The sequence below is a fragment of the Ipomoea nil genome, unplaced genomic scaffold, assembly GCF_001879475.1.
Source record: "Ipomoea nil cultivar Tokyo-kokei standard unplaced genomic scaffold, Asagao_1.1 scaffold1014, whole genome shotgun sequence".
Classification (NCBI taxonomy): domain Eukaryota; kingdom Viridiplantae; phylum Streptophyta; class Magnoliopsida; order Solanales; family Convolvulaceae; genus Ipomoea; species Ipomoea nil.
Window position 1 is genome coordinate 1 of NW_017617442.1, and position 14,342 is coordinate 14,342.

The window sequence follows — 14,342 nt, forward strand, 5'->3', positions numbered from 1 at the left end:
AAATAGAATTCAATAACAAGTCTCATTGTAATAAGACTATTGTACATATAATGTCGAATGGAACTGCAGTTGAAACAAAAATGAAACTTTAGTTGTGCTGATATGAAACTACAATATAAATAAAATGAAACTGGATATGTTATACAAACCGAACTAATTACACAGAACGGGTGCGGTGCCGTTTATTTTCATTAAAGAAACGACTCCGTTTTGGGGTCCACAGTCAAATTTTGCCGATATTCAGAAGATGAAAAAGTGGAACAATGAATCCGTTGTAGTCTAGTTGGTTAGGATACTCGGCTCTCACCCGAGAGACTCGGGTTCAATTCCCGGCAACGGAAACTATTTTTTGTTCTTTTATTTTTTTGCACTGCTAGTTCACGGCGAGGGGAAAAACCACATTTGGAATATGGGTGAGAGAGAAGGCTCGACCTCAGGATCACTCAGAAGCTATGAGACCTACGCGCTAGCCAACTGCGCCTCCACCCCACGTTGATACGTGGCAATGACCATTACGTCCCCGTACGTTCCTTTTTTTAAATTACCAGTGCATTTGTGTTAAGGAATTGTAGGCCACTAGATAATGCAAGATCAATGGTGTGCAAAGACGATTGTTATACCGTGGACCATGGTCCACACAGTTGAGTGGACCATGTTCCGAAAATGGCGTCGTGTCTTTAAGTAAAGAATTACCGCCGTTAAATTTTAACAGATCTCGTATTTTTTGTGTGTTATAATAAAATGAAACTACAGTGTGTTTCAAATTAAACTGAATAATTTGTCTCGCATATATTGTCAAATGAAAATGTAATTGAATTGAAATGATACTTTAGTTGTGTTGAAACGAAACTGCAGTATGTATAAAATGAAATTGAATAGCATGTCTCACATATTGAGTGTATATTGTCAAATAGAATTGTATTTGAATTGAAATGATACTTTAGTTTTGCTGAAATGAAACTACAGCATGTATAAAAAGAAACTGAATAACATGTCTCACGTATTGAGTGTTATATTGTCAAATGAGACTGTGGTTATATCAAAATGATACTTTAGTTGTGTTTTAATGAAACTACAGTGTATATAAAATGAAATCGTAGTTGAATTAGAATTATAATTTAGTGGTGTTGTAACAATACTACAGTGAGTATAAAATAGAATTCAATAACAAGTCTCATTGTAATAAGACTATTGTACATATAATGTCGAATGGAACTGCAGTTGAAACAAAATGAAACTTTAGTTGTGCTGATATGAAACTACAATATAAATAAAATGAAACTGGATATGTTATACAAACCGAACTAATTACACAGAACGGGTGCGGTGCCGTTTATTTTCATTAAAAGAAACGACTCCGTTTTGGACAATGGTCCACACAGCTGTGTGGACCAAGGTCCACAGTCAAATTTTGCGATATTCAGAAGATGAAAAAGTGGAACAATGAATCCGTTGTAGTCTAGTTGGTTAGGATACTCGGCTCTCACCCGAGAGACCCGGGTTCAATTCCCGGCAACAGAAACTATTTTTGTTCTTTTATTTTTTGCACTGCTAGTTCACGGCGAGGGGAAAAACCACATTGTGAATATGGGGTGAGAGAGGCTCGAACTCTCGACCTCAGGATCACTCAGAAGCTATGAGACCTACGCGCTAGCCAACTGCGCCACCACCCCACGTTGATACGTGGCAATGACCATTACGTCCCCGTACGTTCCTTTTTTAAATTACCAGTGCATTTGTGTTAAGGAATTTGTAGGCCACTAGATAATGCAAGATCAATGGTGTGCAAAGACGATTGTTATACCGTGGACCATGGTCCACACAGTTGAGTGGACCATGTTCCGAAAATGGCGTCGTGTCTTTAAGTAAAGAATTACCGCCGTTAAATTTTAACAGATCTCGTATTTTTTGTGTGTTTATAATAAAATGAAACTACAGTGTGTTTCAAATTAAACTGAATAATTTGTCTCGCATATATTGTCAAATGAAAATGTAATTGAATTGAAATGATACTTTAGTTGTGTTGAAACGAAACTGCAGTATGTATAAAATGAAATTGAATAGCATGTCTCACATATTGAGTGTATATTGTCAAATAGAATTGTATTTGAATTGAAATGATACTTTAGTTTTGCTGAAATGAAACTACAGCATGTATAAAAAGAAACTGAATAACATGTCTCACGTATTGAGTGTTATATTGTCAAATGAGACTGTGGTTATATCAAAATGATACTTTAGTTGTGTTTTAATGAAACTACAGTGTATATAAAATGAAATCGTAGTTGAATTAGAATTATAATTTAGTGGTGTTGTAACAATACTACAGTGAGTAAAATAGAATTCAATAACAAGTCTCATTGTAATAAGACTATTGTACATATAATGTCGAATGGAACTGCAGTTGAAACAAAATGAAACTTTAGTTGTGCTGATATGAAACTACAATATAAATAAAATGAAACTGGATATGTTATACAAACCGAACTAATTACACAGAACGGGTGCGGTGCCGTTTATTTTCATTAAAAGAAACGACTCCGTTTTGGGACACAATGGTCCACAGTCAAATTTTGCCGATATTCAGAAGATGAAAAAGGAAACAATGAATCCGTTGTAGTCTAGTTGGTTAGGATACTCGGCTCTCACCGAGAGACCGGGTTCAATTCCCGGCAACGGAAAATATTTTTTTGTTCTTTTATTTTTTGCACTGCTAGTTCACGGCGAGGGGAAAAACCACATTTGGAATATGGGGTGAGAGAGGCTCGAACTCTCGACCTCAGGATCACTCAGAAGCTATGAGACCTACGCGCTAGCCAACTGCGCCACCACCCCACGTTGATACGTGGCAATGACCATTACGTCCCCGTACGTTCCTTTTTTAAATTACCAGTGCATTTGTGTTAAGGAATTGTAGGCCACTAGATAATGCAAGATCAATGGTGTGCAAAGACGATTGTTATACCGTGGACCATGTTCCGAAAATGGCGTCGTGTCTTTAAGTAAAGAATTACCCGTTAAATTTTAACAGATCTCGTATTTTTTGTGTGTTTATAATAAAATGAAACTACAGTGTGTTTCAAATTAAACTGAATAATTTGTCTCGCATATATTGTCAAATGAAAATGTAATTGAATTGAAATGATACTTTAGTTGTGTTGAAACGAAACTGCAGTATGTATAAAATGAAATTGAATACATGTCTCATGTATTGAGTGTTATATTGTCAAATGAGACTGTGGTTATATCAAAATGATACTTTAGTTGTGTTTTAATGAAACTACAGTGTATATAAAATGAAATCGTAGTTGAATTAGAATTATAATTTAGTGGTGTTGTAACAATACTACAGTGAGTATAAAATAGAATTCAATAACAAGTCTCATTGTAATAAGACTATTGTACATATAATGTCGAATGGAACTGCAGTTGAAACAAAATGAAACTTTAGTTGTGCTGATATGAAACTACAATATAAATAAAATGAAACTGGATATGTTATACAAACCGAACTAATTACACAGAACGGGTGCGGTGCCGTTTATTTTCATTAAAAGAAACGACCGTTTTGGACAATGGTCCACACAGCTGTGTGGACCAAGGTCCACAGTCAAATTTTGCCGATATTCAGAAGATGAAAAAGTGGAACAATGAATCCGTTGTAGTCTAGTTGGTTAGGATACTCGGCTCTCACCGAGAGACCCGGGTTCAATTCCGGCAACGGAAATATTTTTGTTCTTTTATTTTTTGCACTGCTAGTTCACGGCGAGGGGAAAAACCACATTTTGGAATATGGGGTGAGAGAGGCTCAAACTCTCGACCTCAGGATCACTCAGAAGCTATGAGACCTACGCGCTAGCCAACTGCGCCACCACCCCACGTTGATACGTGGCAATGACCATTACGTCCCCGTACGTTCCTTTTTTAAATTACCAGTGCATTTGTGTTAAGGAATTGTAGGCCACTAGATAATGCAAGATCAATGGTGTGCAAAGACGATTGTTATACCGTGGACCATGGTCCACACAGTTGAGTGGACCATGTTCCGAAAATGGCGTCGTGTCTTTAAGTAAAGAATTACCGCCGTTAAATTTTAACAGATCTCGTATTTTTTGTGTGTTTATAATAAAATGAAACTACAGTGTGTTTCAAATTAAACTGAATAATTTGTCTCGCATATATTGTCAAATGAAAATGTAATTGAATTGAAATGATACTTTAGTTGTGTTGAAACGAAACTGCAGTATGTATAAAATGAAATTGAATAGCATGTCTCACATATTGAGTGTATATTGTCAAATAGAATTGTATTTGAATTGAAATGATACTTTAGTTTTGCTGAAATGAAACTACAGCATGTATAAAAAGAAACTGAATAACATGTCTCACGTATTGAGTGTTATATTGTCAAATGAGACTGTGGTTATATCAAAATGATACTTTAGTTGTGTTTTAATGAAACTACAGTGTATATAAAATGAAATCGTAGTTGAATTAGAATTATAATTTAGTGTGTTGTAACAGGACTACAGTGAGTATAAAATAGAATTCAATAACAAGTCTCATTGTAATAAGACTATTGTACATATAATGTCGAATGGAACTGCAGTTGAAACAAAATGAAACTTTAGTTGTGCTGATATGAAATTACAATATAAATAAAATGAAACTGGATATGTTATACAAACCGAAACTAATTACACAGAACGGGTGCGGTGCCGTTTATTTTCATTAAAAGAAACGACTCCGTTTTGGACAATGGTCCACAGTCAAATTTTGCCGATATTCAGAAGATGAAAAGTGGAACAATGAATCCGTTGTAGTCTAGTTGTTAGGATACTCGGCTCTCACACCTGAGAGACCCGGGTTCAATTCCCGCAACGGAAACTATTTTTTGTTCTTTTATTTTTTGCACTGCTAGTTCACGGCGAGGGGAAAAACCACATTGTGGAATATGGGGTGAGAGAGGCTCGACTCTCGACCTCAAGATCACTCAAAAGCAATGAGACCTACGGGCTAAGCCAACTGCGCACCACCCCACGTTGATACGTGGCAATGACCATTACGTCCCGTACGTTCCTTTTTTAAATTACCAGTGCATTTGTGTTAAGGAATTGTAGGCACTAGATAATGCAAGATCAAGGGTGTGCGAAGACGATTGTTATACCGTGGACCATGTTCCGAAAATGGCGTCGATGTCTTTAAGTAAAGAATTACCACCGTTAAATTTTAACAGATCTCCGTAATCTTTGTGTGTTTATAATAAAATGAAACTACAGTGTGTTTCAAATTAAACTGAATAATTTGTCTCGCATATATTGTCAAATGAAAATGTAATTGAATTGAAATGATACTTTAGTTGTGTTGAAACGAAACTGCAGTATGTATAAAATGAAATTGAATAGCATGTCTCATGTATTGAGTGTTATATTGTCAAATGAGACTGTGGTTATATCAAAATGATACTTTAGTTGTGTTTTAATGAAACTACAGTGTATATAAAATGAAATCGTAGTTGATATTAGAATTATAATTTAGTGGTGTTGTAACAAGACTACAGTGAGTATAAAATAGAATTCAATAACAAGTCTCATTGTAATAAGACTATTGTACATATAATGTCGAATGGAACTGCAGTTGAAACAAAATGAAACTTTAGTTGTGCTGATATGAAACTACAATATAAATAAAATGAAACTGGATATGTTATACAAACCGAACTAATTACACAGAACGGGTGCGGTGCCGTTTATTTTCATTAAAAGAAACGACTCCGTTTTGGACAATGGTCCACACAGCTGTGTGGACCAAGGTCCACAGTCAAATTTTGCTGATATTCAGAATATGAAAAAGTGGAACAATGAATCCGTTGAAGTCTAGTTGGTTAGGATACTCGGCTCTCACTCGAGAGACCCGGGTTCAATTCCCCGGCAACAGAAACTATTATTTGTTCTTTTATTTTTTGCACTGCTAGTTCACGGCGAGGGGAAAAACCACATTGTGTAATATGGGGTGAGAGAGGCTCAAAGTCTCGACCTCAGGATCACTCCGAAGCTATGAGACCTACGCGCTAGCCAACTGCGCCACCACCCCACGTTGATACGTGGCAATGACCATTACGTCCCCGTACATTCCTTTTTTAAATTACCATTGCATTTGTGTTAAGGAATTTAGGCCACTAGATAATGCAAGATCAATGGTGTGCAAAGACGATTGTTATACCGTGGACCATGGTCCACACAGTTGAGTGGACCATGTTCCGAAAATGGCGTCGTGTCTTTAAGTAAAGAATTACCGGCCGTTAAATTTTAACAGATCTCGTATTTTTTGTGTGTTTATAATAAAATGAAACTACAGTGTGTTTCAAATTAAACTGAATAATTTGTCTCGCATATATTGTCAAATGAAAATGTAATTGAATTGAAATGATACTTTAGTTGTGTTGAAACGAAACTGCAGTATGTATAAAATGAAATTGAATAGCATGTCTCACATATTGAGTGTATATTGTCAAATAGAATTGTATTTGAATTGAAATGCTACTTTAGTTTTGCTGAAATGAAATTACAGTATGTATAAAAAGAAACTGAATAACATGTCTCACGTATTGAGTGTTATATTGTCAAATGAGACTGTTGTTATATAAAAATGATACTTTAGTTGTATTTTAATGAAACTACAGTGTATATAAAATGAAATCGTAGTTGAATTAGAATTATAATTTAGTGGTGTTGTAACAGGACTACAGTGAGTATAAAATAGAATTCAATAACAAGTCTCATTGTAATAAGACTATTGTACATATAATGTCGAATGGAACTGCAGTTGAAACAAAATGAAACTTTAGTTGTGCTGATATGAAATTACAATATAAATAAAATGAAACTGGATATGTTATACAAACCGAACTAATTACACAGAACGGGTGCGGTGCCGTTTATTTTCATTAAAAGAAACGACTCCGTTTTGGACAATGGTCCACAGTCAAATTTTGCCGATATTCAGAAGATGAAAAAGTGGAACAATGAATCCGTTGTAGTCTAGTTGGTTAGGATACTCGGCTCTCACCTGAGAGACCCGGGTTCAATTCCCGGCAACGGAAACTATTTTTTGTTCTTTTATTTTTTGCACTGCTAGTTCACGGCGAGGGGAAAAACCACATTGTGGAATATGGGGTGAGAGAGGCTCGAACTCTCGACCTCAAGATCACTCAAAAGCAATGAGACCTACGGGCTAGCCAACTGCGCCACCACCCCACGTTGATACGTGGCAATGACCATTACGTCCCCGTACGTTCCTTTTTTAAATTACCAGTGCATTTGTGTTAAGGAATTGTAGGCCACTAGATAATGCAAGATCAAGGGTGTGCGAAGACGATTGTTATACCGTGGACCATGTTCCGAAAATGGCGTCGTGTCTTTAAGTAAAGAATTACCACCGTTAAATTTTAACAGATCTCGTAATCTTTGTGTGTTTATAATAAAATGAAACTACAGTGTGTTTCAAATTAAACTGAATAATTTGTCTCGCATATATTGTCAAATGAAAATGTAATTGAATTGAAATGATACTTTAGTTGTGTTGAAACGAAACTGCAGTATGTATAAAATGAAATTGAATAGCATGTCTCATGTATTGAGTGTTATATTGTCAAATGAGACTGTGGTTATATCAAAATGATACTTTAGTTGTGTTTTAATGAAACTACAGTGTATATAAAATGAAATCGTAGTTGAATTAGAATTATAATTTAGTGGTGTTGTAACAAGACTACAGTGAGTATAAAATAGAATTCAATAACAAGTCTCATTGTAATAAGACTATTGTACATATAATGTCGAATGGAACTGCAGTTGAAACAAAATGAAACTTTAGTTGTGCTGATATGAAACTACAATATAAATAAAATGAAACTGGATATGTTATACAAACCGAACTAATTACACAGAACGGGTGCGGTGCCGTTTATTTTCATTAAAAGAAACGACTCCGTTTTGGACAATGGTCCACACAGCTGTGTGGACCAAGGTCCACAGTCAAATTTTGCCGATATTCAGAAGATGAAAAAGTGTAACAATGAATCCGTTGTAGTCTAGTTGGTTAGGATACTCGGTTCTCACCCGAGAGACCCGGGTTCAATTCCTGACAACGGAAACTATTTTTTGTTCTTTTATTTTTTGCACTGCTAGTACACGGCGAGGGGAAAAACCACATTTTGGAATATGGGGTGAGAGAGGCTCGAACTCTCGACCTCAGGATCACTCAGAAGCTATGAGACCTACGCGCTAGCCAACTGCGCCACCACCCCACGTTGATACGTGGCAATGACCATTACGTCCCCGTACGTTCCTTTTTTAAATTACCAGTGCATTTGTGTTAAGGAATTGTAGGCCACTAGATAATGCAAGATCAATGGTGTGCAAAGACGATTGTTATACCGTGGACCATGGTCCACACAGTTGAGTGGACCATGTTCCGAAAATGGCGTCGTGTCTTTAAGTAAAGAATTACCGCCGTTAAATTTTAACAGATCTCGTATTTTTTGTGTGTTTATAATAAAATGAAACTACAGTGTGTTTCAAATTAAACTGAATAATTTGTCTCGCATATATTGTCAAATGAAAATGTAATTGAATTGAAATGATACTTTAGTTGTGTTGAAACGAAACTGCAGTATGTATAAAATGAAATTGAATAGCATGTCTCTCATATTGAGTGTATATTGTCAAATAGAATTGTATTTGAATTGAAATGATACTTTAGTTTTGCTGAAATGAAACTACAGCATGTATAAAAAGAAACTGAATAACATGTCTCACGTATTGAGTGTTATATTGTCAAATGAGACTGTGGTTATATTAAAATGATACTTTAGTTGTGTTTTAATGAAACTACAGTGCATATAAAATGAAATCGTAGTTGAATTAGAATTATAATTTAGTGGTGTTGTAACAAGACTACAGTGAGTATAAAATAGAATTCAATAACATGTCTCATTGTAATAAGACTATTGTACATATAATGTCGAATGGAACTGCAGTTGAAACAAAATGAAACTTTAGTTGTGCTGATATGAAACTACAATATAAATAAAATGAAACTGGATATGTTATACAAACCGAACTAATTACACAGAACGGGTGCGGTGCCGTTTATTTTCATTAAAAGAAACGACTCCGTTTTGGACAATGGTCCACAGAGCTGTGCGGACCAAGGTCCACAGTCAAATTTTGCCGATATTCAGAAGATGAAAAGTGGAACAATGAATCTGTTGTAGTCTAGTTGGTTAGGATACTCGGCTCTCACCTGAGAGACCCGGGTACAATTCCCGGCAACGGAAACTATTTTTTGTTCTTTTATTTTTTGCACTCCAAGTTCACGCGAGGGGAAAAACCACATTGTGGAATATGGGGTGAGAGAGGCTCAAACTCTCGACCTCAAGATCACTCAGAAGCTCTGAGACCTACGCGCTAGCCAACTGCGCCACCACCCCACGTTGATACGTGGCAATGACCATTACGTCCCCGTACGTTCCTTTTTTAATTACCAGTGCATTTGTGTTAAGGAATTGTAAGCCACTAGATAATGCAAGATCAATGGTGTGCAAAGACGATTGTTATACCGTGGACCATGGTCCACACAGTTGAGTGGACCATGTTCCGAAAATGGCGTCGTGTCTTTAAGTAAAGAATTACCGCCGTTAAATTTTAACAGTTCTCGTATTTTTTGTGTGTTTATAATAAAATGAAACTACAGTGTGTTTCAAATTAAACTGAATAATTTGTCTCGCATATATTTTCAAATGAAAATGTAATTGAATTGAAATGATACTTTAGTTGTGTTGAAACGAAACTACAGCATGTACAAAATGAAATTGAATAGCATGTCTCACATATTGAGTGTATATTGTCAAATAGAATTGTATTTGAATTGAAATGATACTTTAGTTTTGCTGAAATGAAACTACAGTATGTATAAAAAGAAACTGAATAACATGTCTCACGTATTGAGTGTTATATTGTCAAATGAGACTGTGGTTATATCAAAATGATACTTTAGTTGTGTTTTAATGAAACTACAGTGTATATAAAATGAAATCGTAGTTGAATTAGAATTATAATTTAATGGTGTTGTAACAAGACTACAGTGAGTATAAAATAGAATTCAATAACAAGTCTCATTGTAATAAGACTATTGTACATATAATGTCGAATGGAACTGCAGTTGAAACAAAATGAAACTTTAGTTGTGCTGATATGAAACTACAATATAAATAAAATTAAACTGGATATGTTATACAAACCGAACTAATTACACAGAACGGGTGCGGTGCCGTTTATTTTCATTAAAAGAAACGACTCCGTTTTGGACAATGGTCCACACAGCTGTGTGGACCAAGGTCCACAGTCAAATTTTGCCGATATTCAGAAGATGAAAAAGTGGAACAATGAATCCGTTGTAGTCTAGTTGGTTAGGATACTCGGCTCTCACCCAAGAGACCCGGGTTCAATTCCGGATAATGGAAACTATTTTTTGTTCTTTTATTTTTTGCACTGCTAGTTCACGGCGAGGGGAAAAACCACATTTTGGAATATGGGATGAGAGAGGCTCGAACTCTCGACCTCAGGATCACTCAGAAGCTATGAGACCTACGCGCTAGCCAACTGCGCCACCACCCCACGTTGATACGTGGCAATGACCATTACGTCCCCGTACGTTCCTTTTTTAAATTACCAGTGCATTTGTGTTAAGGAATTGTAGGCCACTAGATAATGCAAGATCAATGGTGTGCAAAGACGATTGTTATACCGTGGACCATGGTCCACACAGTTGAGTGGACCATGTTCCGAAAATGGCGTCGTGTCTTTAAGTAAAGAATTACCGCCGTTAAATTTTAACAGATCTCGTATTTTTTGTGTGTTTATAATAAAATGAAACTACAGTGTGTTTCAAATTAAACTGAATAATTTGTCTCGCATATATTGTCAAATGAAAATGTAATTGAATTGAAATGATACTTTAGTTGTGTTGAAACGAAACTGCAGTATGTATAAAATGAAATTGAATAGCATGTCTCACATATTGAGTGTATATTGTCAAATAGAATTGTATTTGAATTGAAATGATACTTTAGTTTTGCTGAAATGAAACTACAGCATGTATAAAAGGAAACTGAATAACATGTCTCACGTATTGAGTGTTATATTGTCAAATGAGACTGTGGTTATATCAAAATGATACTTTAGTTGTGTTTTAATGAAACTACAGTGTATATAAAATGAAATCGTAGTTGAATTAGAATTATAATTTAGTGGTGTTGTAACAATACTACAGTGAGTATAAAATAGAATTCAATAACAAGTCTCATTGTAATAAGACTATTGTACATATAATGTCGAATGGAACTGCAGTTGAAACAAAATGAAACTTTAGTTGTGCTGATATGAAACTACAATATAAATAAAATGAAACTGGATATGTTATACAAACCGAACTAATTACACAGAACGGGTGCGGTGCCGTTTATTTTCATTAAAAGAAACGACTCCGTTTTGGACAATGGTCCACACAGCTGTGGGACCAAGGTCCACAGTCAAATTTTGCCGATATTCAGAAGATGAAAAAGTGGAACAATGAATCGTTGTAGTCTAGTTGGTTAGGATACTCGGCTCTCACCTGAGAGACCCGGGTTCAATTCCCGGCAACGGAAACTATTTTTTGTTCTTTTATTTTTTGCACTGCTAGTTCACGGCGAGGGGAAAAACCACATTTTGGAATATGGGGTGAGAGAGGCTCGAACTCTCGACCTCAGGATCACTCAGAAGCTATGAGACCTACGCGCTAGCCAACTGCGCCACCACCCCACGTTGATACGTGGCAATGACCATTACGTCCCCGTACGTTCCTTTTTTAAATTACCAGTGCATTTGTGTTAAGGAATTGTAGGCCACTAGATAATGCAAGATCAATGGTGTGCAAAGACGATTGTTATACCGTGGACCATGGTCCACACAGTTGAGTGGACCACGTTCCGAAAATGGCGTCGTGTCTTTAAGTAAAGAATTACCGCCGTTAAATTTTAACAGATCTCGTATTTTTTGTGTGTTTATAATAAAATGAAACTACAGTGTGTTTCAAATTAAACTGAATAATTTGTCTCGCATATATTGTCAAATGAAAATGTAATTGAATTGAAATGATACTTTAGTTGTGTTGAAACGAAACTGCAGTATGTATAAAATGAAATTGAATAGCATGTCTCACATATTGAGTGTATATTGTCAAATAGAATTGTATTTGAATTGAAATGATACTTTAGTTTTGCTGAAATGAAACTACAGCATGTATAAAAGGAAACTGAATAACATGTCTCACGTATTGAGTGTTATATTGTCAAATGAGACTGTGGTTATATCAAAATGATACTTTAGTTGTGTTTTAATGAAACTACAGTGTATATAAAATGAAATCGTAGTTGAATTAGAATTATAATTTAGTGGTGTTGTAACAATACTACAGTGAGTATAAAATAGAATTCAATAACAAGTCTCATTGTAATAAGACTATTGTACATATAATGTCGAATGGAACTGCAGTTGAAACAAAATGAAACTTTAGTTGTGCTGATATGAAACTACAATATAAATAAAATGAAACTGGATATGTTATACAAACCGAACTAATTACACAGAACGGGTGCGGTGCCGTTTATTTTCATTAAAAGAAACGACTCCGTTTTGGACAATGGTCCACACAGCTGTGTGGACCAAGGTCCACAGTCAAATTTTGCCGATATTCAGAAGATGAAAAAGTGGAACAATGAATCCGTTGTAGTCTAGTTGGTTAGGATACTCGGCTCTCACCCGAGAGACCCGGGTTCAATTCCCGGCAACGGAAACTATTTTTTGTTCTTTTATTTTTTGCACTGCTAGTTCACGGCGAGGGGAAAAACCACATTTTAGAATATGGGGTGAGAGAGGCTCGAACTCTCGACCTCAGGATCACTCAGAAGCTATGAGACCTACGCGCTAGCCAACTGCGCCACCACCCCACGTTGATACGTGGCAATGACCATTACGTCCCCGTACGTTCCTTTTTTAAATTACCAGTGCATTTGTGTTAAGGAATTGTAGGCCACTAGATAATGCAAGATCAATGGTGTGCAAAGACGATTGTTATACCGTGGACCATGGTCCACACAGTTGAGTGGACCACGTTCCGAAAATGGCGTCGTGTCTTTAAGTAAAGAATTACCGCCGTTAAATTTTAACAGATCTCGTATTTTTTGTGTGTTTATAATAAAATGAAACTACAGTGTGTTTCAAATTAAACTGAATAATTTGTCTCGCATATATTGTCAAATGAAAATGTAATTGAATTGAAATGATACTTTAGTTGTGTTGAAACGAAACTGCAGTATGTATAAAATGAAATTGAATAGCATGTCTCACATATTGAGTGTATATTGTCAAATAGAATTGTATTTGAATTGAAATGATACTTTAGTTTTGCTGAAATGAAACTACAGCATGTATAAAAGGAAACTGAATAACATGTCTCACGTATTGAGTGTTATATTGTCAAATGAGACTGTGGTTATATCAAAATGATACTTTAGTTGTGTTTTAATGAAACTACAGTGTATATAAAATGAAATCGTAGTTGAATTAGAATTATAATTTAGTGGTGTTGTAACAATACTACAGTGAGTATAAAATAGAATTCAATAACAAGTCTCATTGTAATAAGACTATTGTACATATAATGTCGAATGGAACTGCAGTTGAAACAAAATGAAACTTTAGTTGTGCTGATATGAAACTACAATATAAATAAAATGAAACTGGATATGTTATACAAACCGAACTAATTACACAGAACGGGTGCGGTGCCGTTTATTTTCATTAAAAGAAACGACTCCGTTTTGGACAATGGTCCACACAGCTGTGTGGACCAAGGTCCACAGTCAAATTTTGCCGATATTCAGAAGATGAAAAAGTGGAACAATGAATCCGTTGTAGTCTAGTTGGTTAGGATACTCGGCTCTCACCCGAGAGACCCGGGTTCAATTCCCGGCAACGGAAACTATTTTTTGTTCTTTTATTTTTTGCACTGCTAGTTCACGGCGAGGGGAAAAACCACATTTTAGAATATGGGGTGAGAGAGGCTCGAACTCTCGACCTCAGGATCACTCAGAAGCTATGAGACCTACGCGCTAGCCAACTGCGCCACCACCCCACGTTGATACGTGGCAATGACCATTACGTCCCCGTACGTTCCTTTTTTAAATTACCAGTGCATTTGTGTTAAGGAATTGTAGGCCACTAGATAATGCAAGATCA

At 35.9% G+C, this 14,342-nt stretch overlaps 16 non-coding genes across 16 annotated transcripts; 9 read left to right on the top strand and 7 right to left on the bottom strand.

The window, feature by feature from the left end:
* The first annotated feature begins 268 nt into the window (after positions 1-268).
* Positions 269-341, top strand: TRNAE-CUC. Its single transcript has one exon. It is a non-coding gene; the product is annotated as a tRNA-Glu (tRNA).
* Positions 342-1,448: 1,107 nt separating this feature from the next.
* Positions 1,449-1,521, top strand: TRNAE-CUC. The gene has a single exon. It is a non-coding gene; the product is annotated as a tRNA-Glu (tRNA).
* A 67-nt stretch (positions 1,522-1,588) lies between these two features.
* Positions 1,589-1,673, bottom strand: TRNAM-CAU. Its single transcript is given in 2 exon segments — positions 1,589-1,624; positions 1,636-1,673. It is a non-coding gene; the product is annotated as a tRNA-Met (tRNA).
* A 1,077-nt stretch (positions 1,674-2,750) lies between these two features.
* Positions 2,751-2,835, bottom strand: TRNAM-CAU. Its single transcript is given in 2 exon segments — positions 2,751-2,786; positions 2,798-2,835. It is a non-coding gene; the product is annotated as a tRNA-Met (tRNA).
* Positions 2,836-7,029: 4,194 nt separating this feature from the next.
* Positions 7,030-7,102, top strand: TRNAE-CUC. Its single transcript has one exon. It is a non-coding gene; the product is annotated as a tRNA-Glu (tRNA).
* Positions 7,103-8,081: 979 nt separating this feature from the next.
* On the top strand, positions 8,082-8,154 carry TRNAE-CUC. Its single transcript has one exon. It is a non-coding gene; the product is annotated as a tRNA-Glu (tRNA).
* Positions 8,155-8,223: 69 nt separating this feature from the next.
* TRNAM-CAU lies at positions 8,224-8,308 on the bottom strand. Its single transcript is given in 2 exon segments — positions 8,224-8,259; positions 8,271-8,308. It is a non-coding gene; the product is annotated as a tRNA-Met (tRNA).
* A 959-nt stretch (positions 8,309-9,267) lies between these two features.
* On the top strand, positions 9,268-9,340 carry TRNAE-CUC. The gene has a single exon. It is a non-coding gene; the product is annotated as a tRNA-Glu (tRNA).
* Positions 9,341-10,452: 1,112 nt separating this feature from the next.
* Positions 10,453-10,525, top strand: TRNAE-CUC. The gene has a single exon. It is a non-coding gene; the product is annotated as a tRNA-Glu (tRNA).
* A 69-nt stretch (positions 10,526-10,594) lies between these two features.
* Positions 10,595-10,679, bottom strand: TRNAM-CAU. The gene is given in 2 exon segments: positions 10,595-10,630; positions 10,642-10,679. It is a non-coding gene; the product is annotated as a tRNA-Met (tRNA).
* A 958-nt stretch (positions 10,680-11,637) lies between these two features.
* On the top strand, positions 11,638-11,710 carry TRNAE-CUC. The gene has a single exon. It is a non-coding gene; the product is annotated as a tRNA-Glu (tRNA).
* A 69-nt stretch (positions 11,711-11,779) lies between these two features.
* On the bottom strand, positions 11,780-11,864 carry TRNAM-CAU. The gene is given in 2 exon segments: positions 11,780-11,815; positions 11,827-11,864. It is a non-coding gene; the product is annotated as a tRNA-Met (tRNA).
* A 960-nt stretch (positions 11,865-12,824) lies between these two features.
* Positions 12,825-12,897, top strand: TRNAE-CUC. The gene has a single exon. It is a non-coding gene; the product is annotated as a tRNA-Glu (tRNA).
* Positions 12,898-12,966: 69 nt separating this feature from the next.
* TRNAM-CAU lies at positions 12,967-13,051 on the bottom strand. Its single transcript is given in 2 exon segments — positions 12,967-13,002; positions 13,014-13,051. It is a non-coding gene; the product is annotated as a tRNA-Met (tRNA).
* Positions 13,052-14,011: 960 nt separating this feature from the next.
* On the top strand, positions 14,012-14,084 carry TRNAE-CUC. Its single transcript has one exon. It is a non-coding gene; the product is annotated as a tRNA-Glu (tRNA).
* Positions 14,085-14,153: 69 nt separating this feature from the next.
* TRNAM-CAU lies at positions 14,154-14,238 on the bottom strand. The gene is given in 2 exon segments: positions 14,154-14,189; positions 14,201-14,238. It is a non-coding gene; the product is annotated as a tRNA-Met (tRNA).
* Between the last annotated feature and the right edge of the window lie 104 nt (positions 14,239-14,342).